At 45.2% G+C, this 24,362-nt stretch overlaps 1 protein-coding gene across 1 annotated transcript in view; it reads left to right on the forward strand.

Annotated features, from left to right (window-relative positions):
* LOC126557466 (polypeptide N-acetylgalactosaminyltransferase 16-like) overlaps positions 1-24,362 on the forward strand; it is a 359,463-nt gene that overhangs the window by 29,225 nt on the left and 305,876 nt on the right. The window lies entirely within an intron of this gene.

The following is a 24,362-nucleotide window of genomic DNA, read 5'->3' on the forward strand; positions in this document are numbered from 1 at the left end:
CGCTGCTGATGCTGAAACGATATCGCAAAACAGAGAACAGAGGGGAAAGGGATTAATTAAAAATGTGATAATTTGATTACAGCCTCGCACACGATGCCTCTGGGTGAAAAAAAGGAAGAAGGCGCAATCTTATGATCCCCGATCATCTTGTGCAGCGAATGGACGACATTGAACGGTATACCAATTTTCTACCTTATACACTATAGCCTGCCAGCGAAAACAACATGTTTGCCACAGGAGGACGACTTTTGGTACAAAGCAGTAGCAAGAAGGAGTTTATGCTTTTCTAGTGTGATGTACCCGTCAACATCACCCACGCCGTCGTCACCCAATCCATCGATTATTAATCGAAAGCCATTTCCTTGACCGGGGAAGTGAGATATTGATGTACACGTTAAAATGCCACGCCGCTAGGTGTATTGACGTGCGCGCGAACAAGGGAAAATAAAACACCCAGCGCGAGTGTTCGATGGTCTTTCATTACTTTGCTTTCTGCTATGTCCAGGACGCACGGGGCGCGGTGACCTACATTCGTTACGTTTGCATTTGAATTCAACGAACCGACGGCATACATTCGTCCTATGTTATCAAGCAGGACGGAAGTCGCTGGATATCGGTCTAGATGATATCGTCTAACGGAAGGGGCTCACAGCTAAAGAATCGATGACCGTTTCACCGTTCATACCAAGGCGTACAACCAACACACCCGCAAAACAAAGGAAAGCCTGACTGACTGTCTGTTGGTGGTTGTGGTCCGGGCCAGGACAAAATTTTAACGCCCTGCAAACGTCGTGGTTTTTGTGTGGGAAATAATCTGATAACTTTTCCCCAGTTTTTGTGCACCATGGAAAAATGAGACAGGAACCGAACAGACCCAGCAACAGTTCGGAGGGCATGGCTTAACAGCTGCGGTTGGTGTTTGTTTACTACGTACAACATGCAGTTATCAATTAAGAGACTCGATTTTTTGTGTCCTTTTCTAACACACAGACGTACACCAGAAACAATGGAACGGGATTGCATGAGCCGAGCGCATTTGGTGCACCAGCTTAAAGAGGCGCCAGCATGTCCACGAATTCTGGCACGGAGTTACGAGAACCTTCAACGTTCTGGGACTCGGCAAAAGGGGATAAAGTTTTTCATAGCCCACAGACGGTGTAACAAAGGCAACACATAAAGTGCCAGTCCACCGTGTCCAACGAACACGAACACTTTCCTTCGAGCGTGATAATGTAGACCGAGAGTCAAACATTCGGCGCGATAGGGAGGTGTACCGTGATTTTCGTTCTCTTGCATAACTGCCGCTCCTTCGTAGAGAGGAGGCACGACGATATCGACGGCACCATCATCACGTGGGGCAAAAGCAAGCCAAGAAGCATCAACAAACTGGCTGGGCGGAAACAGCTGAGTGCATCCGTTGGACCACGTTACTGCGAGAGTGTATGACATCATGCCGCGCTTGCACGTGCGACGGCGTTGCAAACGGTACAGCAACAAGACACCACCCACCACCACCCCGCAGCTTGTATACGCACACATACACATGCAACACATGCAACCATTGACTGTCTGTCGAATCAGTGCATCGCAGAACATGAAAAAACACACATACGGTGACGCTGTTTGCATCGCAGCAGTATTGTTCGCTTAATTTCACGTGCACATGTGACACACAGCGTGCTTTCTGCTACACCCCAGCTCCGTTTGGATCGATCGAATGCTTCCGATCACGAGCCTCGAGTCTGCTCAGACATGGGTTCAACTGTGTAAAAGTAAAGTTCAACGAAGGACCCAGACGTATCGACGGCGTTGCCCGGCGCCACCATGGGGTCACTGCTACCGCACATGCTGATTGCAGTTTGCATACTGCATCGGATGAGAGTGAACACGCGCGCTACATAAGAAGATCTTGGCACACACTAACCATGGTAGAAGAGTCCACCCAATAGTGGATCTATATTTGTATACAAAACGTGATTTTCTCAATCTATTTATAGTCACACTCGACTGCAAAGGGCAAAAGCAAAAATAAAAGCTAAAAATGTGCGTGAGTGCGTGCGTCATTGCGTGAGGTGAAAGAGATGGTTTAACAAAAAAAAAAAACAAAAAAAAGTGGACACACGAATATGATGACGTTTGTCGCTGATGATGACGTGACAAACACAAACACAACCGTGGTCTAGTGAGGGACTTAGAAGCTACTGATGCCATTCTCCGTTAACTAGAAATAGCAGGTCCACCTGGCATAATGGTTCGACCACGTTTGTTACGTAAGCGCAGCGACATTCCGACGCGGAACTAGTATATTAAAATGCCGGAATTCTAAGCGAATTACGACGATATGCACCACCAGGCTTGGCTTGATCGATCGTCGTTACAGTCACGATCGATCGGGTGTGTACCGTCATCAACATCGTCGACGGTTTATCAGGACACTGAGTGCGCAGCGCGATAGGAACCGGAGACTTTGATTTAATTTCCCGTTGCATTTTACATGACAATTAAGTCATCACTCACGAGAGCATTGGTGTAAGTAATTAATGCCTTGCCTGCCGATGTCATAACAGATGATGCGCTCTTTGTAACAGCTAAATGCATGAGAAGCCGGTTGATAGGAGCTAGACCGAAGCCAGTTTGTTTGACGACCACCGTGTGTGCAGTGACACAGACAGTTGTGGGTTGTTCATGTTTTCTTCCATACATGTTCCATTCCGAAGGGTTTAACAGAGATCGAAATGAAAATTGTATTTAGACCAAAGTGCGGCTATGCATATGATGATGGCGTAATCTTTTAGTGCCCTCAATCTATCTGATGATGAGATTTTTAGTTAATCCAGTGAGAACATTGCTAAAGATATGCGTCTTTAATAGACGAGAAACATGAAATTTCAACATATTTCAAACTGCAATAAAACTTGTCATACTGTACTTGCATTACATTCTGTGTATTACGTACACTGGCCGCGAGGGAGCTTAAACCTTATTTTTATTACTGTTCGACCAATTTTATAAGGGTGCGCGAGCTGGGTGTTACCAAGCTCATATCTATTTTTTCGGGCAAGGGAGGATTAACGTTGTTGAGCTGCTCCCATTTTTTTCGCCCAAAAGTCTACAAGCGGGGTGAGTGAGTGAGTGGTGGCATTGCGGTAGGCTTTCATAAAACACGAGTGCTAAGCTCTTTATCAAAAAAACATGCGGCAAAATTGGGCTTTCGAGGGGAAAGAGAAAAAAAAAACAATCTTGTGATTCAGCTTCAACATACGACCACGATGCGCATCTATTAAGGTGCGATTTTTTGAAGCAACAGGCGGCTTTGGATAGGTAACTCTGCTGCAGGCCAACCATCATACACTGATATGACCGGTATCAAACGTTCGTTGAAGGTGCTGCTTTTAGGGTGGTGTTCGAGGGATGGAGCCCTTTAAATATGTACCACGAGAAAGCAGTAAGAGTGCGGGTCCGATCGTACACCGATCGCGAAGGTCCAAGAAAAAGGGCAGGAGGAGAGTTGGACATTCGATCTGTGATGCTACAGGTGTTACGCGATAAAACTCGTAATCGCGACAAAACTCGAGCATGTGTGAGTCATGGTCCCCGCAGGCGTCTACCAGCGTTGCGGGGTTATGGTAGTAGCGCATGTGTATGCCCTTCTTATCGGCGATATATCAAAAGCACGGAAAGCCTCCCACCAAAACCCCGATCCCAAGGTAGCTACCAAGGTATTGGAAAAGCGAAACTCTGGATTGGCCCACATTTTTGCAGCTTTGACGAATGTCATCTTGATATAAATTGGACAAGCAGACGCTCTCGAAACAGATAATGGCTACTCCGGGTTCTTCCACAACTTTTCAACTTCATCCGCTCATCGCACACCCGTTACGCTGTTATCTGCTGCGAACTGATATTAACACATCGTTCCACTGTGATAAGTGCCATCCCTCATGCGTAAAAAAAGAAGGAGAAGAAGCTTGATGATCCGCCAAATCCGCGCTACACCACACAGAGAAACATGGAGTAATGGTGGAAGAATAATCTTCGGCTTCAGCATGGATCATCCCTTCTTGTTGCGAACTGGATCGCACGCGCAAACGATGACAACAGTTTCACGTGGGATTCGATCATTTAAGCTCCCTCTCTTTCTCTCTCTCTCTCTTCCTATCGGTTCCATTTGTCACACTGGTGCGATACTGGCGCGACGGTAAAGCCGTGATTTTAGGTTCGGTTCGTTGCGTAACCGTTTTTTGATTTTTGTCATATACCGAAATTCACGTAAGACACAACTCCAGTTCACTCTACTATCGATGGAAGAGCTCGTGACACAACACGCACACGGGAGCTGATGTCAGATCCAAATATGTGCGGTACGGAAGATCCAAGTACGGGTTTCTCTTTTCAGATATTTTTTTTTTGTTTAGCACTGAATCAAATCACTACGAAACATACGACTTTTTGGTGTCGCAGCCATTAAATTCAGTTCTGACATTGACTGGGCTCATTTGCAGTTAGTGTGCCTGTGACCAAATACCACCAGCCCTCTACCTTTACAGTTTCTTAGCACGTGTTTTACTTGCCAAACTGAGCAAATCAGCTGAATGGGGAATTTTTTGGCTACACAGCCCACGCACACATCCATTTTCACGCCACTCTCATAGCACATCACCAATCGGTTAACAATTTGCCAAAAATGCATTTTTACGCCTTGCAACTCGATCGCCATATTGAACACTCTCGCATACACAGCAGTTCGCCACCGACTGATGAACTTTTCTGCACCGTCAAACGAAAATTCCAATATTCTAAATAATGAACCGTTCCAAACTGTAAACCCCAATCTCGGCCAAATCAATTTGCGCGCGCTTTTACCATACGCTTGTACTCGACGATAACCTACCTATTGCACTAGCTCAAACAGATCGTCACTAAATAATATTGTCCTGTTCTGGGCCTCGCAGGGTTCCACTGCTACGAACAGTTCACAAGCTTTATTTGCGAATGTTGCTAAAAGCTTAACACACAGCTACACGACACGTCCAGGTGGTGGAAAACACCCACCGAGGGCAGTACACGGGACACGTTTATAAGTGTTTTTTTTTTTTTGTTCGGTTACTGCACTATTGCTATCACGAGAATACGCAGCGAACTTCTCGACCGGCGCGCGCGAACCGTACTCGATGACAATCAGTCGTTTTCTAAACGTTATTTTCAGCTTCCCCACGGCGCGTACCCGCGATTAGCTGGCGGAAACATAGCACGGGGAAGTTATGGGACAGCGGCCGCAGAGAAGGGGAGATGGTGTGAGAGAAGAAGGGGGCCATCCCCACCAACATTGAGACGCGGTTCCCCTCCACAACATACAGCACACACAGCAGTAGAGGACCGAAGTTCGCAAACAACGCGAATGGACATTCGTGTGAGTGTATATTTTCGGGTAAACCGGGTTAGGCCGCGACTAGTGGGAGAGATGGACCCGATGAAAATTCGATGTTGAGTTATGTGCGGTACGCGGCGCACACTTCACAAAACCGATGCGCGTGTTGCAGGCGACTATGTGTAAGTTGACAAATAAGTTAGTAAAGGGTCTGCTGGCTGGCAGTTTGGTTTTCACGATAACTTCTTTTGTCCCACGCGCATCAAAAGTCTGGTATTTGGACGTGACAGCCAAGAATCGAGCTCTCTTTGGTTTCAGTCAACCGATCAATGACTGTGAAAGAAAGGTCCGGATGGGATTGGAACACTGATCTTGTCGTGTGAAAACCAGCTAACCAGTACTGCCATCTTAACACCAGACCGCCTGAAGTTATGAGCCAATAAATATTGTGCTTGAACTTCAAAAATATCTAAGATATGTATAGTTTATAATACATATTCAAGCAGACGAATGGGAGCTTTATAAAATCCAGCATTTTGTAAATGAAAGAGACACCACCATGTTACTATCTTGTAGCTTGGCTACTACTTTGGTTGTTGATGTTGTTGTGTGCATCTTGTTGTTTCTTCTGTTTTGTTTTAATTTCGTAGATTGAGCAAGCTGGGGTGCTTTTCAAACCTGCCCGCAAACCAAACCCTGACAACTGTATCCCCGCCCTTGGACCATACGAAAAACTTCCAAAATAATACAACTTACAATAAAAAAGGGGCACACACACACACACTTTGATTATATTGGCTATACTTTAACACCACTCCTCCCCTTCTTCAACATTCCCTCGATCGTGGTTACCTCTTTTTTTTCTAAAAGTAAGCCGATCAAATAGTAAAGAGACGAAAAGCGAAATCCATCGGGGGCCAACCTCAGTCGTTCCCCCGGGGGTGGCCCTCAGACGATTGGGTGAGCGACCAAGCCGCGTGCAGCCTTCTACCTCGGACCGCTTCGAAATGCGTTAAAACTTTACTTGAATAATAAAATAAATGGCCATTACATAAGAAAACGTACGAAAGCACGGCCCGCCGCGCTCTTGACAAGGTCAGCTGCGGCAAGCAAAACTATGCTCCTGTGCAATCGTCGTTCGGTTGTTTCGTCGGTGATTAATACTGTGCGAGATCGCACACGCTAGAGAGGGTGATGAGGACGCTGGGTTTCCTTTGTTTCGATGACATACAAGCATCTAGACAGAGTCACACACACACACACACGCATAAAAATGAGTAAGCAAACAGGTGGTTAGTTGGTGGATACATGCGAATCATATCAATCAACTTCATCACCTGCGCTTCATTCAAATGTGAAGCAACTGCATTCAACTACAGTCACAGTTTCCTCGCCAGACATGCATGCTGACGCGGTGAAGAAGAAGGGAAATTTTCCGACCAAATTTCGTTTTTATTTTGCACATTGACACCTTGAGAATGTTTCAAATTGCTTTCCCTCTTTAATGATGCAGTAAAATATGCATCATTTAAGAGGGAAATTCAAATCCCTCAAATTGAATTTCAAATCCTAACTGATCCAAGAATCGATACCATTCCACCTTCATCGCGATCGTCGTCAACGTTTACAACTTCAATCCGCTAAGTTGTTCAACCCTTACACACATCGAGAGTGATAACCTGACGGTCTTGTAACCGCCACAAACCCAAGAAAATACCGGTCCGTTTGGCGTGCGTGAGAGTGTATGTGTAAAAAATTTGATGAAATGTATGACGCAGCTTCAAAACTACACCCAATCATCCCATCCCTATCGCTCACTGTGCGGACGATTACATGTGATCCTTGTCGACCATGCGGATCGTTCATTGAATTTTTCGGGTTGCCGCTTCCATCTCTCCCAAACACTAGCAAGCGGCAAAGAAAAGAAGAGAAAAAAACCAAACTCGACTTACTAAATAGTACCATAATTTGTTATGCAGTCTCCACGATCCCAGCCTTCGATCGTCCATGCAAGCTGGCTGGCTGGCTGGCTGGTTGGCTGCTGCTATTCGCTCTGTCAAAACTCTACACCTTCATTTCAACCTTCACGGTTTCACACATGCACAGAGAGCGGCATGCAGCATGCGGCTACAAACCTTTCTTCCGCGGACAAACACTTCACAGCCGAAGAAGGAAACCGGCCAGCAGAGAGCAATGGGTTTCGATCGTCTCTCGGTAAACTCTGGCAGGCACAGACAGATGGGCACGCGGACAACCACCAAAAGCAGACCTAGTAGTCAAAAGCGACCAAAGTCAACCAAAACCAAAACGAAACCCCTCCCGAAAAATGGCTTTACGGCGGGGAGAAAAGGGAAAACTGAAGTAGCTTACTTTTACTTTCATTAACGCGGTTAGTAGGTCTCTCGGCATCCTCCAGGTAACCAAACCATACGGTTTCGACGCATCGTTGCCTCAGAGTGTGCTCGATTCCGGAGCGCGCTGATGTGTCGGTGTTAAACGACTTCACTTTTTTATATTGTGTACTCTCAACGCATTCTCCACAGACAAACGCACATGGCTAGTGTGCGCTTTGAGGCGCGAAAGAAGCGCTCAGAGCTTGATCATAACAGTGGAACGCGTGTGATGCAGTAATAGGCCCCAGCAGCAGGTTATATAGTTGGACGCTATCTGCGACACATGAGCTAGACTCCAAACTCCTTCTCCTGTGTGGCCAAACACATGTACCACGATAAAATCGACCGAGCTCTGATGCTGTCAATGTCTCCAGTGTCAATGACGTTATTTAAAAAACTTTTGTGCAGCTACCTCAACAACATCAAAGTTTACAATTAGTGATAACAAACAGAATCGTTCCCTAAGGCTCTGACTATAAATACTCATCGCGGTACCTCGTTAACCTTACACCACCATGTGCATGCAGCACGGTGTAAAATGACCAAATTTATCCTCCGTTCGTAAATGCGGTTTGATTATTCAAAAGTGAACCTTCGCATATATAGAGGTCGGTTGGCCTCCTCCTCGACGCTGCCACAGTTTGGAATGTAGGAAACCCGGCCCAATGTGCTGACCAATGACCAATCGATACCCTGACCCAATACACGCGTCCCCATCACGTCGCCGGTCCTACTGTCACCACGGGTCGTGTTTCCATTTCGGCGGCGCACCATCCATAACCCAACCCAAAGAAGGTGACAAAGTCGCGTGCTGCGCTTTCCTTTTCACTCTCCAACAAACGCACACCACCTACGCGTGAAGCACCTCGTCGTCCTGGCAAAACATGGGTGGATTATGAGACTGTCTGCACATACACAAGATAGCTAGGAACGGGACGCAAGCAACACACCCACGGCTTTTTTTTCTATAAACGCTTCAGAAGCGCTGTTTGATATGCGTTACAGTTGGTGACGAGTCGTCTTCGGGGGTGGTTTCGTACCGCTCCAGCACCACACTCTATCTAGGCATCGAAGAGATAAAGCTCACTCGTGTTTTTTTTTTTTTACTTTATACCATATACCAATTGGTATGCATGCAATGTAAGCTGACATTCCAGCCGCTTGCACCACACTCTACCGGGCGATTTTGTTCATGCATTCCTTCAATCGATCTCCGTATGCCTGATGTAGACGACAGTAAACAATCGGACAGAAGCCCCGATTGGTAGAGCCAAGCTAGTTCTTAGGTTTTCCCGTTTTGGCGAGTTGGATGTGTGTGTGTGTGTGTGTGCGTGTTATTTCCGTTACTTTTTTTTATTTACAGTGAATGTGAGTGTTTTTTTTATTTCTAAACCCTAAAACCAAAATAAACTCTAGCTTCCGTTTATTATATCCGAAAGCATGGTAGTAACCGGTTATTTACGATTTGTTTACCGGTTAAACTTGAAGACTCTTGATTGCTATAGAATTACCAACAACAACCTCACAAACAGACAAATGCTTCTACAACAACACTTTTCCGTAAAGAATGTGCAAAACACGATTGTACAAAATGCCGGTAAGGTGGACTTTGCCCCAAAAGATCGCCAACTCTTCTCACCATTCCGGTTTTTTTTTCTCGCCGGCACACCATGGTGCGATATCCAAATGATAAGACACCAAGAATGTCCACCGAACGTTCCAGTACATTGCTCGTGGGCTGCTGCAGGCAAAAGGCGCGCGATTGGGCGGAAAAATTAAAAACAAAACTAGTTTTCCTACAGCCCTTGTGGCACACGAGGGGGTCCACAGATCGGGGAGGCGATGGAGTATTTATGGAGTTCTCTCTTTCACCCGTCACACATCTTCCTCCCATACACATATATCCTTAATCACTCAGACCATCGAGAAAGATCTACACACGAGCCAGTGGTGATCGCTGCTGGCCAAAGCAAGTGTTTACCGTCAACTCGCAGTCACTTCCTGCCAACCGCCGCTTATCTGCCAGTTTCTCGACTGTCTGGTCGCGTTATTTCACCCCTTTTCCTGCTGCCTCATTGCCGTTCCCTTCCCTTCTCTCGATCAGATCATGTTTACATTCCCATCAAGGTTATTATGCACACCAAGCGGATTTGTTGCGATTTTAACCTGTTTCTTCTTCTTGTTCTTCTTCTGCAAGCCACGCGGCACAACCACCTCAGGGGTTCTTGGCCACGGTTCGACGCGTATCGACATTAACTGTTTGGTGTCCAAAATCCGCTTCTTGCACGCGATCGCGAGCATCGTCTGTGCTTTACACTGCTACTCGCTTCACAATTGTATCGCTGTAGATGAAGGTCAGGTGTGGAAATTGCGAAAAACCCACCGACAGTCATAAGAATATTAATATTGATGTCGATGATGGGTTGTTCTACGGACGGACTATTTAAGGTCACTCGTTGAGGTTTGGGACCGGAAGCACGTCTTGTGGCTCAGCTGACCTTGATAATGAGTGGATCCGCACTTTCAACTTGATTATTCCGCTCAATCCGAAATTTGACGTTGAATTTTCAATTAAAGAGGCTAATGGATCATGTTGGAAAAGCAATGTTAAGACCGTTGCTAAACCTTGACCACATCCGAATTTCATTGCACAACAGAGTTACTGAGTCGACCGGAAGGAAGCACCAAGCATGACCAGTCTTGCACAGGCATCGCATTTTTTCATACCATTCCAATTGACAGCAATAGCTTGGAAGATATTTTAGTAACTGTTGGTTGACATTTCCAACTCTATCTCGTACTACTGACCAACTGCTAGCGGCATCAGCATTGAGGAATACTATTCCGAAACAGATGTTGGCAGAATGTTTTTAGCCGTACTGACCGGCGAGTGGTACCAAGTCGTCTTGGAGAAGAAACCGGTGTCCACGAGGTTGCAAGTGGATTGATCCCGCGCAATCAACTTTCACTTCTTTGCGGCGGAATTCACGCATTCCCCACCTAAGGACGGTCGAACGATATCATCTACTTCGGTCGATTACCGAGACCGACCCGGGAACGCGGATTTGGTGCTGCCTTTGGAGGACACACGGCATGCACACTATCACCCAGAGTAGTTCTGTGCCCACATGTGCCAACAATGGTCAAAGGTGGGAATGGGTGAGTCTGCGGAATAAGATGCAGGGGCACAACAATAACAGTCTCTTTTGCAGCCTCAGTTCAAAACCCCCCCCCCTCCCCGCCACGCACGTCTCTTTTCACGGCGAGCTGCGGTCTGTGGTCTTCTTTCCCCAAATTTAAGCGCTAACCTTGAGCGTAGCTTGCCAGTTCGGTGACGCATATAGACGGGGGAGACCGAAGGCTGTGCTGTATTTTCACCATCCAATATTAACCAGCAACCAGTCACACATCCATTCGCAATGTAACCACCAGAAAGTACCTTGCAGATATACTGAACGTCCGACGAGAGACCGATTGCTATTGCTACATCGAACCTACGGGCATGTTGGACAAATGCTTCCAACGCTATTTACTTGGTCTCCATTCCGGCTTGCTTCCCGGTTGGAAAGGGGCTTGCAATGTTTTCCCACGGCATCGACGATACACGGTGGAGACAATTTGTAACCCTGGTAATCACTTCCAACTTGTCTTTTTTTCCCGCTCTTGCGAAAGGTTCGGAAATAGCACAGACTGAGAGCGTTTTCCTGGTTGTTTTGTTTTATTGTCAAAAAAAAATCAACCACTTACGACCATCGAGGCTTAAGAAAGGTAGACAAAAGTGTCGGAAGTTATCGGACATTGCCATCCGGGCCAATAGTTTTGGGACCGCGTGCCACTTGGGCAAAGGACATCGAATGTAATCGAAAACAATAAAAGTAATCAGTGCTTTAGCGCACTGCCAGAAGCCCACAAAGTTAGCAGCTTTCGGTTTTACACAATCCAGCCACTCTTGCTTAATGCTTAAAGCGGCCACACAGTCAGTCAGCTAGCCACACACACACACAGACACACACGGACATTTGCAGGCGGGGCGCGCTCGATCTGTCGATCTCTTTTATATGATGTGTATATGCTTCCAAGATCTAATGAAATGAAACACGAAACACGAAGCGCTTACGAAATGGCCACTTTCCGTCCGCTTCGAGCCATTTTGACGGCAGTCCAATCGATCTCTGACTCCAACCAACACACGCCCGGGCGTTGGCACACACAGGCGTCATCGTCAGATCAATATCGTCACTTTGCATGCCAAGCATGCAACGGCAAACAGCAACTGCACTTACTGTACTCCGGCCCGTTCCATCGACGACATGCGAACGATGCATTAGAAAATGATGAGGCACACGAAGACGATTCTTGATGCCCATCGTCATGCCGGTTTGTTTGCGGACCACCACCATCCAATGGCGTTTTCTGCGGGTCGAAGGGCAATTTCGCAGCGGTTTCATGGCAGTGAAATGTGACGTTTGCTCGAGTCAAACGTAAAAACAAACAAATCACCAATCCCACCCCGATCGTTCATCGACCAACTCGACTTTCCCACTCCATCACTTTCATTGCTCAGCTTACAAATGGCAAACAATCGTGTGTCAATTCATTGTACACTGTACTTATTATGAGAGGTCTAGTGCATGATGTATCTTTTGGCGGTAGGATAAAATTATTTAAAACAATTATAAAAGCAGTGATGCAACATACTCAAAGGCAGTGTAATGCATCTGAAAGAAAGATTCTATATCAGAGAGACAGCCTTTGAACTGGTGAATGTAAATCATTGCCACCTTGCGAGAACCTTTTTTATGGTTGGCTTACGTTCCAAACGTCCGGAGATGTTGCTTGCAATGGGAACTAATAAGAATAATGATAGCCGTTTACACCCGTCGATCACCTGTCTGTATGTGGGAGGCCGGTTATTGCAGCAACTTGTTTGGGCCCAGGCTTGGCCACACAAACATGATCGTTTCGGTGTGATTAGCGACCCTACTTAACGACCCGGAATGTCCGTGGAGAAGCTTAGATCATGTTTTCTCCCTTTCGTTAGCACACTCCAGCGTCTATATGGTTCTGGATGAGTTCCACAACGAAATGCGGGCACCAGAATTCTCCACTCAGTCAAGATAACGAAATTGTTTCAATCGCACTTGGGAAACACTAGAATTATGCAACTAGGATGCTACTGTGTACTAAAAGGAATGTAAAAATTCCACGACAAAAGCACACTCGTTGCTTGACAAGTGCTAATTACATTTTGTGCTGAGAAATCATAAGCTTGGGAAGTATGCAAAAGTAACAATAGAATTAGGATCATCGAGTAAAGACTTACAATGCGCGGGATGTAGAAAATGCTAGAATTTTAATTGAGTACAACGGCAATTTTTTTTTACGATGATGTTTAAAACACTTTGCACGTTAAGCCCACATTAAGTCGATCATAATCAATCATCCGGTCGCACCAAACCGATTATAAGCTATGAGAACGTAGCTCACAATGATAATGATGTCATTCGTCTTCACCAGTTCAGCCAGTTGCTGACGGGTTTTGCTTATAGGCAACAGCAAAAAAAAAACTCATATACAATGAATCAGAACTTTCTGTAAACTCATCTTTACTTTGAGCATGAGCAGTTGATTGATTCTGAAAAAGAATAAATCATAGCTTACACCGGAACTGACGGCAAACTGTCTAATGTCAACACAGCGAACGAACACCGAAGGCGTGTCAAAATCCGCTCACTAAGATCGTCGTCGATCGTTTGATCGATCCCATTCGACAGCCCTTATGAGATGATGTCAGGAATGGGGTAGATTACGACGCATACAGACATGTGTTGAGCAGCGGTGGCTTGCTAATTGTGTTAACACCGGTCCTAGTCCAAAGGTACATTCGTCTAGTGTTTGTTGAAGACATCAATTCCTCGAACGAAAGTGGATGCTTATTGAAAGATACTGTTCGATGCATGATGAACCTTTGCACTTTTGGTTACAATGTTTCCATATTCAGATGTCGACTCCAATAATAAGAGAACAATATTTTGTATCCATATGGACGTCCCTCTCTACCTGATGTTTGAGCAACTTTGGCAACTAACAACAGATCTGAACAGGCAACCTATCATTTGCAATTACTCAAGTCTGCAAATCGAGAGCAGCAAAAATGTCTGCTTGCGTGTCCGGCCCGGTAAGAACATTTTCCACTTGGCTTTCATTATGAAGTTTAGCGACCCGGTCCCAAATTGGAAAATACCTCGTGTCAAACGTGCTGCTGCTGTCCGCTCGGATTCTTGTCGTCCATTTCTACTGGTACCAGAGATGGTGTTGATTGTGTTGTTGATAAAGAGGTGACACTCACACATACGGCAAAAATGGTCAAACACACCCATACCCAGTCGAACGCGTTCGGTCAGGGCAATTTGAACCGAGAATGTTCTCCACTCGTCATTTGACATAAAATTGCAATAAATAACAGGTTCTTTCATAATTCGCGCCAGGCTTCTGCATGTTACGCATGTGCTTGGTTGGTCCTAACGTCAACTGTGTGCGACACAGACAAAATCGTCCCCAGCATTAACACTCCATTGCCGCCGGTTTCGCTATATAGCCATGTATCTCACCGCAGCAAACTCCGCATGAGTTTTGGGTGGAATGGAAGGTTAGAGCCCTCTCGAGGCCCCTCGCTAGAGGCCTTTCCTTGACCGTCAACCAAATCATTACTTGCCGCGATAATTGCCGCGAGAAACGAACTGGTTCTCGAAACTGACGTTAGTAGCCGGCAGAAAGGTGGTTTCGGAAAATACTAGAACAGGCAAATGAACTTTTTCGCGATCGCGTAACACTACCACTAAAGACTACGGCCCGGAGCTAGAATGTTACGAGCGGGTTCGCGACAATCGCAAATTTAGGGTAGAGATGTTTGAACTTTGAAGAATTTGCTTTTTTTTACTTAACTTTGCAACTTTTCTTATGATTTGGAAAACCCTGCCTAAACAAAAAGCGTTAATAATTTACCACAATGCTAAACAAAATCCTTATTTTTGAAGTGATCATCAAATTATCCAAAATTTAAATCCAAATTATCCGAAAGTTTCGTCGACTTTTTGCCTACATTCATACCGGCACTGGTTGCTCAGTTAATACATTCACAGATGATTTCAATCGAATTATACCTATCTTTGATTGCTAATTTAAAATAGAATCAGTAACTAGTGAATTAGTTTGGTTTAATAATATACTTTTTGTATTGGATTTTTTTTCGTGGTGGACTCCCATGGTTCTTGCTTCAGAATAATTCATGCAAACGACCAAATAAAATCACTAAAACGACGTCAAAATGATTGTCATAACATATCAGAACTGAAACAGATTGTCATAACAGAAAACTTTTGGTCTGACGGTCTGGCGTTTCCGTTTGGTTCAGGCAATGCAAATTTTTGACTTTCCTTTCGACAAACATCTGTCATCGACTTTTAAACGTCTGATTTAGCCAAACGGAAAGTCATAAAACCAAAGCGACAATTATGTGACGTTTGAGAAGACGTTTGGGTTTCACAATCAGGCCTAATGTCCTTTACCAGGTAATGTTTTCCTGTATGAGTATGTGTTATTATCTTCTTTAGATACCATTCTGCATCATTCACTAGTTTCCGTTCGCCCTTAGGAAACCACGATCACTGATATGGATCTTACACAAAGGTGGGGCCTACTTCCAACCCACCTTGACCTTGTTATGGGTGGTGTACGAGCAGTCCAAAACTGTTTTAGATTTGAAACCCGTTCACTCCATCCATCCTGTAGCTGTGGCTATTTTTGAAGCTCAGTCAGCTCAATGTGCACTATATATACAACACTTGTTCCAAACTTTATCTCCTCCTGCAGTACTAGTTCGGGTTTGGTCGGGTGTGTGCACCAGGTTCTACCGACCCGTCATAATCGGACTATATATATTTAGCACCTGTGCTCGTTTCATGCGAAAGCATATGATGGGGATACTATTTTTAATTGAACGCCGCCCAAATAAGTCACGAGAAAGATGATGTGGGATGGAAGCTTACCTAAAGATTCACGTTAAGGGTTGGAGATGCTCTTTTAGATAGCGGTTTGAAGCATTCGTTGACGATGATATCTACGAAAAGAGAAGAAATAATCGAAACCAGTTAGAAAATATCCGTGACATGGCGTTAAAGTTTTTATTTTAGTATCCAGATAGTCGTTTGGAAGGTAATAAAGTTCGTATCGATGTAGATGGTTTTGTATGAATGTAAGACTGGCTTTTCAGTTTCCAAGAAAAGAACCTAAATACCTTGTAATGGACAAACTTCAAAAATACTCCAATCGGTGTTTCATATGAAAAAAATGACGTTCAAATCTAAATCTGACCCTGAGATGTGAGTTTCTCGTCTTTCACGGTTCCCATATCTATGACCATCAAGCAGGCTCGCTTGATTGGTCACAAATGAGGAGAGGAGTTAGGTGGGTTGAGCGAGGAGGGGGTGGGATGACACACACAAAAAAGGAAACAATATTATGATGCAACAAGCGGCCAGGGTTCACGCCACAGTTATTCCTCCAAACACCAAACACATCGCTTCGCTGGAACAACCGCCAAACTGCTGACGTTCACCAAAACCCAAAAGCGCCTCCGTTCTGTGGCTCATTTACTTCACCGCACCTGCTCCACTTTGCCCAACAAGTTGCTATTGCGTTTAGCCTCAAAAGAATGAAGCACACACACACACACACGGCAGCAAAAACAAAGGCCAGCACTGCAGCACGGCACCGCCCCTGTACGACGTAAAGATGCACCTCGGGGCACGTCCAGGACAAGCGCGCGCGTCGCGCTGTGCACCAAAAACCTGACCAACGCAAATGCCTTCGGTCTGGTCAAGCTGCGAAGAAGCCGCTCGAGGGACGATGGCATAATAATAATCAAATAACACCGGCACAGAGTCCGGCGGGTCACCTAACGCTGTCCGGCTCCCTAACGGCGCAGGTACATGCGAAGGATGACAGCTTGTGAGGCATACACCGATGGCGAAGACTAACCTTCACCTGAATCGAAAGTGAAACCTCGATTCAGCTATGCCTGGGAGGAACCGGTCAACGGACGTTAAGTTAAGCCGAAAGTTTTGTTGTTTTCGCTTCGGACGCCAAACCGAAGGAGACAACTGTGTAAAACTGTCAACTACTGTGCGAGGTGCGATCGCCTGTGACTTTACAGCAACCCTTTCGATAATAAAGTTAATAATCCGGTCGGGCAGGCACGATAGTGATGCTAAGGATCGCTTACATGCTGCCGCCACAGTCAAGGATGCTTTGAATGATCAAAATGTCAGTTCCGATTTCGCTTTTCGTGGCCGTTTGTAGGGTCATAAATTCCGAAATTTTGTTTCTGGAGGACACAAACACACACGCACCGACTGTGTGCTCTAAATAAACTTGAAAAAAGTTATGCGTTGCGAACCAAATAACCCAAACACCCGCAAGGGACCTGCAATTGAACACATAACGTCTTCACAACCGTTATCGTATACAAGGGCGTGTTGCATTACCATTTCTTGCAAATGAATCGTAAATGCTCTTCCTTCGCCGGTGGGCACGCGAGTAAGCACACAAATATCTGTGTCAAGATTAGAAAGAGGACAGTCACCTCCCCTCCACTCAACGCAAATACGCGATCATTGACAACTAAAAACATATCGCCACCCCACCCGACACTGGAGCCACAGCTGGCAATTGAATAGGTTCATTCATTCGTTAGCTTGGAGTCCACGTTGTACATTGGGCGAGACCGGTATTGACGATGTTCTGATATTATGTGTCGAGCGGTTATGAATTCTTCCATTGTTATATAATATTTTATAACTTATTAGACAAATATAAAATGGTACATTTCTCCGTTTCAAAAACTCCAAGCTGGTTGTGTGATCAATGAATATTCTGTTCAGAAGCCTCTTCCTCTGTATTATGGTCACGATGGACTCTTCCAACGCTTTTTTGGCGTGTAAGCGCACACCTGATGAATAGCAATCACACAAACCATACAATCGCCTGTAAAGGAAGAAGTCTGCAACGGAGGATCCGACGCTAACATCCGGTTACTACTATATATATACAGGTTTTACACCGTATAGACACGATAACTTTTGGGCCACGTTTTGACCGATCGGCTGTTGTCATACTGATAGTACACTAGATTGACTGTGAACAAGAAAACCCCTCGAATAACGAATAAAAGGGTCGCGTGGCAAGGTACCACCTCCCCCCCCCCCCCCCTTCCCCCTTTCCTTCTTGACTCAAATGGCTTTATTTGCGTCGAAAGCCCGTTAAGAATTTGATTGTGATTTTTGCTTTTTGTTACACCAGTCTGACGCGTTCAACGACGGGAGGAAGGTTAAGTTTCTTAACTTGCACTGCAATTGCTCTGCGGTACAATATTTACATGTATTTATCTAACTATTCCTTTCGAAAGCACCCCCTCCCCCTCACATACAGACAGCTTGGAAAGAATTGTGATTGCGATTGCATTAGAATGCATCTCCGCCTTGTCTGTCAGTCATCCAATCATTACTGGCGCATGTTTGCATTGGTAATGGACCAGGCTGCAGCAGATCATTAGGGAGGGAATGAAAGAGCAAACGCATTAAGCAGACCGAACCGAAAAAAAAAATCAAATCCAAGCGGGACGCAAAGGTGGCCACGGTCGCTCGTATGCAATTGCCTGCGCCGAGCGATGGATGGTTGGTGGGTGTGCTCATTATGCTAAAAGCTCATGTGAACGGCCTGTAATTAACGGTGGCATAATTGGACATTTAACAACCACATCATTGCAGCTGTCGTACACATCGTTCTGCAAAGCGTTATGGCCGATTGTGACTGTCGTTCTCAGCCTTCATGATGCGAGTATGTGTGTGTGTGTTTTTTTGGTTGCTGCCGCTATAGTTGTTGTACGTTAAATTTGAATCTCCTGAAGTGGAGCATAGGCACTATCAGTGAAGATCGAAGTTAGTGATTGTGACTACAAAATTAACTATTTTAAGAGAAAAAAAAACGGCAATTTATGCAGATTAATACTTCGTCACCACGCGCAACAGGTAAAGAGGTATGTGTGGTTTTAAAAGCTCAAAGCCTCTATAAATAAATGAGAGAGAAAAAAAAGCGTTGGAAGCTGTTTTTGCATAAAATGTTTTCCTATTTTTATGCATGCTCCATCCGCATCGAGCTGCGTTGAGGTTTAAAGAAATGAATGCGGAATAGAATTCGCATCCTTTTTCCTCCGAATGCTGTCCAATTAATTTTTGAAGTTTGCTAATTTATTCTGAATAATGAACATTCCTGAACCGTAGCTTTGGGTCAAAAACTTGATTTCTGAGCGGCTATTCCGCATGGCGGGCGTTTGATCGTGTCAATAAAATGAAGAAGGTAGTTTCTGAATGTTGTCTATATTCTAGAACCATACATTCATGCAGAACCTATCGCGTACGATTGATTCAACAATACTGATTTCATAGAAGTTTGCAAAAAAAAAAAAAAAACTATGTTAACTGTTGCTTGCAAATTTAAATAATAAACACACTCATAAAGCAGGCAACATATTATTCTTTATTGTTCATCACTGATTTATAAATATGTAGCATTAAATTAGCAATGTTTTGTAAAAGTGTTCAACACCTAAAACCAATCAAAACGTGATTCAACATTTCTTGAACAAAAATCACATAATAGTGTGTATCAACAGTCTCATCAAATGAGCGTGTTTTGCTTCATTCGAATCTGGTTGAATGTAGGTTGAATGATTAACGCTCATAAACGATTTTTACCATGCACTTTGATGAGTGCCAGTTTTTGAAGATAGATAACATACGTGTGGACAGCGATCGCGTAACTCAGCGATCGTATGAAATCATAACCGAAAAAAAATCCCCACAACTTCCCCATCGATGCTTCGTCTAATGCATGCACAGATCGGCTCTGGCCATCTACCGGCAAAACTGTATATGAAAGGCACCGTGGGGTGGAGAGAGTTCGTTATTAAAGGGTTTCCCTTTGAATTGAGATATACAGATGGTATATCTCAAAATCCGCCCCTCAGGACCAGCATTGGAAGAGTGAAAATTAGCTCAACTCAACTCGGATTGCTGGTAAGTAGCGCGAGTGCCGTAAACTGACGAATTGCATAATTGCAAGGTCGCCAACGGAATTTGAACGAGTCGACCAACGCACTAGCGTCCCCCTTACCGCATCAGTGAAGGGGCTCGCCAAGCTGCTTGGCCTAGTGTGAGTGGAAATGGACGCGAAAAGAAAACAGTGCGAGAGGGGAAAAAAATGAAACGAACGAGGCCACATTTTTTAAAATAACGATTTTGAAGGACGATGATGGCAATAAGGACTTTGATCCGGAAAATCCTGTATCTTGAACTCTGGGAATTACATCGAGGGTTTTACATTTTTGGTTCGTATTATAGAGAGCAACTCCACAAAAGTTTATCGAACCGGCGGCTACCACCACAAATAGTTCCGGTCCGGTAGGATTTTCCCTTTTACGAAAACGTCTTATCTTCCGCGTCTGTTGAGTGTATTACATTTGGCGCTTTTCAACACATCCATTTCACCCAACTGACGTGTTCGTTCCTTTTGATTTCCCTTTTTAAACGAGCAAGGTTTGCGCTGGCATTACGAAAGGGTTGGATGGTAGCGATAAGAAAAGCGATAGCGACATAAAACCACGGCATAGACTGATAGATACCATTTATCGAATTTGTACAAAGCTCGAAGCTTAGGGCGAGTTGGATAATGAACGATACCTAACTCAGTACAACATATGATAAGAAAAATTAAAAAAGTAGACACACATCCACCCACTTACGTCGTTATCAAGAATTAGAAAATACTGCGACTGAGGGGTACTGTAAAAAGTCGAACCAAATTAGTATTATATTCGCCAAGGATGACTAACTCCTCTGTCTGTTCAGCACAGTCATCGTGCTGTATCACGGCGACGGTATAATCAGAAGCAAACGATCGAGCGCTAATCATACCGACAACTCAAACCAAATATTACTCATCTAGTAGATGAGTTTGGGGATATCTGCGAATTTATTACACCCATCTAATGATGACACGGGGGCTCGACCGAATTGTACGATTGTGAGACAGTAAATATGACGCTCTTGGTCGTGCTATAGGTGCGTAAACATTCTACCAACACATACATCACGCACTACGGATTGTTTCCGTAAACATCGCGCTCCGTTGCAGGACCTTTTACTGTTTATTGGAAAGAACTGGAAGCTTGGTGCGGTTACATGAACTTGGAAGTTTCGCGATCAAAAGCGCGTCTATTGCCTCACAAGGGCTAGATGATAAAAGCCAGCAGTGCACAAGCGTCACCTTAGAATGCATGCCCGTGCAGGGGAGGCGCCTGACTGCCTAGCCTCGGTTTCTCCTCCTACCACCTCCTCCAAGAGAGTGCACCATGACAGGGCAGATATTAAGATGGATGGAAAACCGGTATAGACCTGGTTCAGCAGCATATTATACGCCTAGGCTCGTGCACTGCAGTTGCAGGTTGCAAAACATACTATTTGCACCATCGCTTCGACCCACACCGATGCATCCCTCCGTCCCCCCTCCTTAGCAATGCTCCATTTCCATCATTAGGTCGGTCGGCCCGGGAAGCCGTCTAAGGCCATGCTTGGAAGCTTGGACAAAGTTGGAGAGTGGTGAGAAATGTTTGATGAAAACAGACGTTTGTTAGTTATCATCCTCCATACCAAAGGACAGAGTATCGAATCCCGTCCGGACGTTACTAGGAATACAGTTTCTTTTGAAAATAGCCAAGTTAACCAGCAACAGTAGGACAATTTTTACCAACAAATTGCCGTGTCGCAGCTCCTTCGCAATTGTAAACAAACCTTCTCCACATTACATAACACAGTCCCGGCGCATTTCTTACAGGAAATGCACTCCCAGACAGGATTGTTCGGTTCAAATCTGGATGCCTAAAAGAAATCGATTCTTTAACTTTTGTCGTCAAAAGAAAATTGCGTTAAAAAATGAAAAGAATAAACATAGCAAAATACCCACACAGAACCGAAAAATGCGCGGCTTTCAGAATCGAAATGATACATCTTTCGTGAGGGTGGCCGGATGCTACGAAAAGAAGAAACAGATACACACATACACACACACATATCACCAACCATCTGCTGGTAGACAAACATCTTTTCCCTGGTGCCCTAGAACGAATACTCTAGCCAAGCGTTTTCCGCTGTCCCATTTTCCTCCCCATTCCCGTCCAGTCCCGTCCCGCCCCGGGAGGGTAGTCCGTTTTCCTCGGTCTCTGCATGCTGAAACTGTGTCACGCGCGCGCGAGATGGAACACACTGCTCGCGAGAGCAGAATATGATCTAGTACGTACGGAAAAGAGCAGCTTATGTAATCCCGGGTGTTGTATGCCTGTTCTTGATACACGAATGATAAACAATCATATTTCTTCTTTCGATAGGAAAGATTGACGAGTGGCAAAAAGGTTCTTGGATGGATAACCAAATGTGTCAACTCTTTCTTCTCCGGCAGAGGCAAGCAATCGGCCGGTTGCGAACGTAGACCAATTTTGCTGTGGCGAGACGGTGAGAAAACGCATTAGAACTGACTCACTTTCACTCGGTGCTGCTTGAAAAGGGACCACCACAACCTTGACGGGCGACCACAACCTGATTTTTCAATCCGAATGTTCGTGCCCTTTAGCTTAATTGTTGTGTTGGATTCTTCGGGGCCGTTTCGTTTCCTTTCTCACGTGGTGTCTTTTTCTCAATTGGCATGTTCTTCGCCACTGTCCTGCTTCTTCTTTCCCGTGATTACCCCCAATTCACCTAGATGCTCGTGTGACGTATGGGGCCTGCTTTACTATTCATATTCTCATTTACGCTTAATTAACTTCCCAGCCTACTAGAAGATATGTTGTGTGTGTGTGTGTGTGTGTGTCTATCGTGTACATTGCACCTTCTCGCTCGCACCGATTCTAATGCGCGCTCTCTTTCGCACGGGATTGTGTATGGCACGCGATCAAGCGAAGCAAAGTACCGTACAACAAATTCTTCTTATCAGGAAATGCCCGCGACGAAATCACATACACACGCCCACATTCACACACTCGCACACATACATATCACATATCGCTGCATGCCAACATTTCCCGCGCGCACGGGTTTCCTTCCTGATGCAATTCTTGAAGGTGTGTGGAAAATTGTGGTGACAGATGCTAAACTAGAGCGGTCTTTCATCCTCATTTTTTGGAGCACCTTTTGCATGACTGGTGTGTGTTTAGTTGCGGGCCAGAAATTGATTACACACTTTCATCGAAAGCTCCTGATTTCCCCCGGTTCTGCCCCACCCAAAGAAGCTGTGGCTTCGCAATCACACTAGGAAACTGCACTTACTTGTTGCAGTACTGCACGGCGATTTTTGTCTGCCTGGCCGTATATCCTGGGAGCTAGAAACTGTTTCTATATTGCACTTTTGCTCTCTGGGTCGGAACACAGGCAGGCGGCTGGGGGCAAAATTAGACGGATTCGGATGGTATTGTCTTCGTCAAACAAGCAACAGCACTGGGGGACACACAAATACACCAAACGAAAAGAAAACAAAACCAAACCACGATGGGGTACACACACGCGCGCGTTTTAAGAATTGTTTGCTCTATCCCGATCGTTGGGTTAATATTCCTCTTTTCAACCAAGAATTGCACTACTCGGGAAGTGATTATTGCACTCGAGAAGAACGGTAACGGTGGCACCACGGCACGGCACCACTACGGCAGCAGCAGGAACGTGAATGTGAGCTCGCGATTTAGATGGGTTTCCTACGCATCCAATCTGATTGTAAGCAACTGACGCTTCCGCTGGATTTTGACGTTGGTTTTAGCGAGTTCTCCCACCACCGGCCCGGGGGTGGCCGTTTATATCAGCACGGTTTGACTCCCGGTGGAGCGCGTGCGATGGTAGAGCAAAAATACACTCCTAAACACGCACACATCCACACGGCAATTGCTTCTCCGCTCGGTGAGTATACTCGCCGTCACATGGAAAAGAGACAGCAGAGAGCAGCACGCACACGCACAGTAGAAAAACCACGTGCCAGGTGAGCGGGAACCTGTTCCTTGCAGGGTTGGCGCCGGACCGCTAGGGCGACTAGCGTCCACTAACACGTGATGGGTATAGCAAAGAAATATTACTGATAACAAACGAAATAAGGCTATTTACTTGATCGTGCATGTGAGCAATACTTATTAACAGAGAAACAAATATTAATAAATAAAATAAAAATTCTACGAGCCCTGTATTTGCACAACGAGAGAAAGATAAAAGAGCGAAGAAATCTTCATTCTCAGGAATCGTTTCGCTCCCGCACTTCCGTTTCTCGCATGAAAACTGCACACACTCACAACGCTCTTTTCTCTCACTCTCTCACTCTTGCTCTCTTGATCAACAACACACACACACCCGAGCACGGGTTGAACCGGCATCTTACGCACACATCTTTCGCTCGTTTTGGCAACAATTACTCCATTGGAGTATCGTTATATTGAAATGGAATGCGAAAATGCA

The sequence above is a fragment of the Anopheles maculipalpis genome, chromosome 2RL (genome assembly GCF_943734695.1).
Source record: "Anopheles maculipalpis chromosome 2RL, idAnoMacuDA_375_x, whole genome shotgun sequence".
NCBI lineage: Eukaryota > Metazoa > Arthropoda > Insecta > Diptera > Culicidae > Anopheles > Anopheles maculipalpis.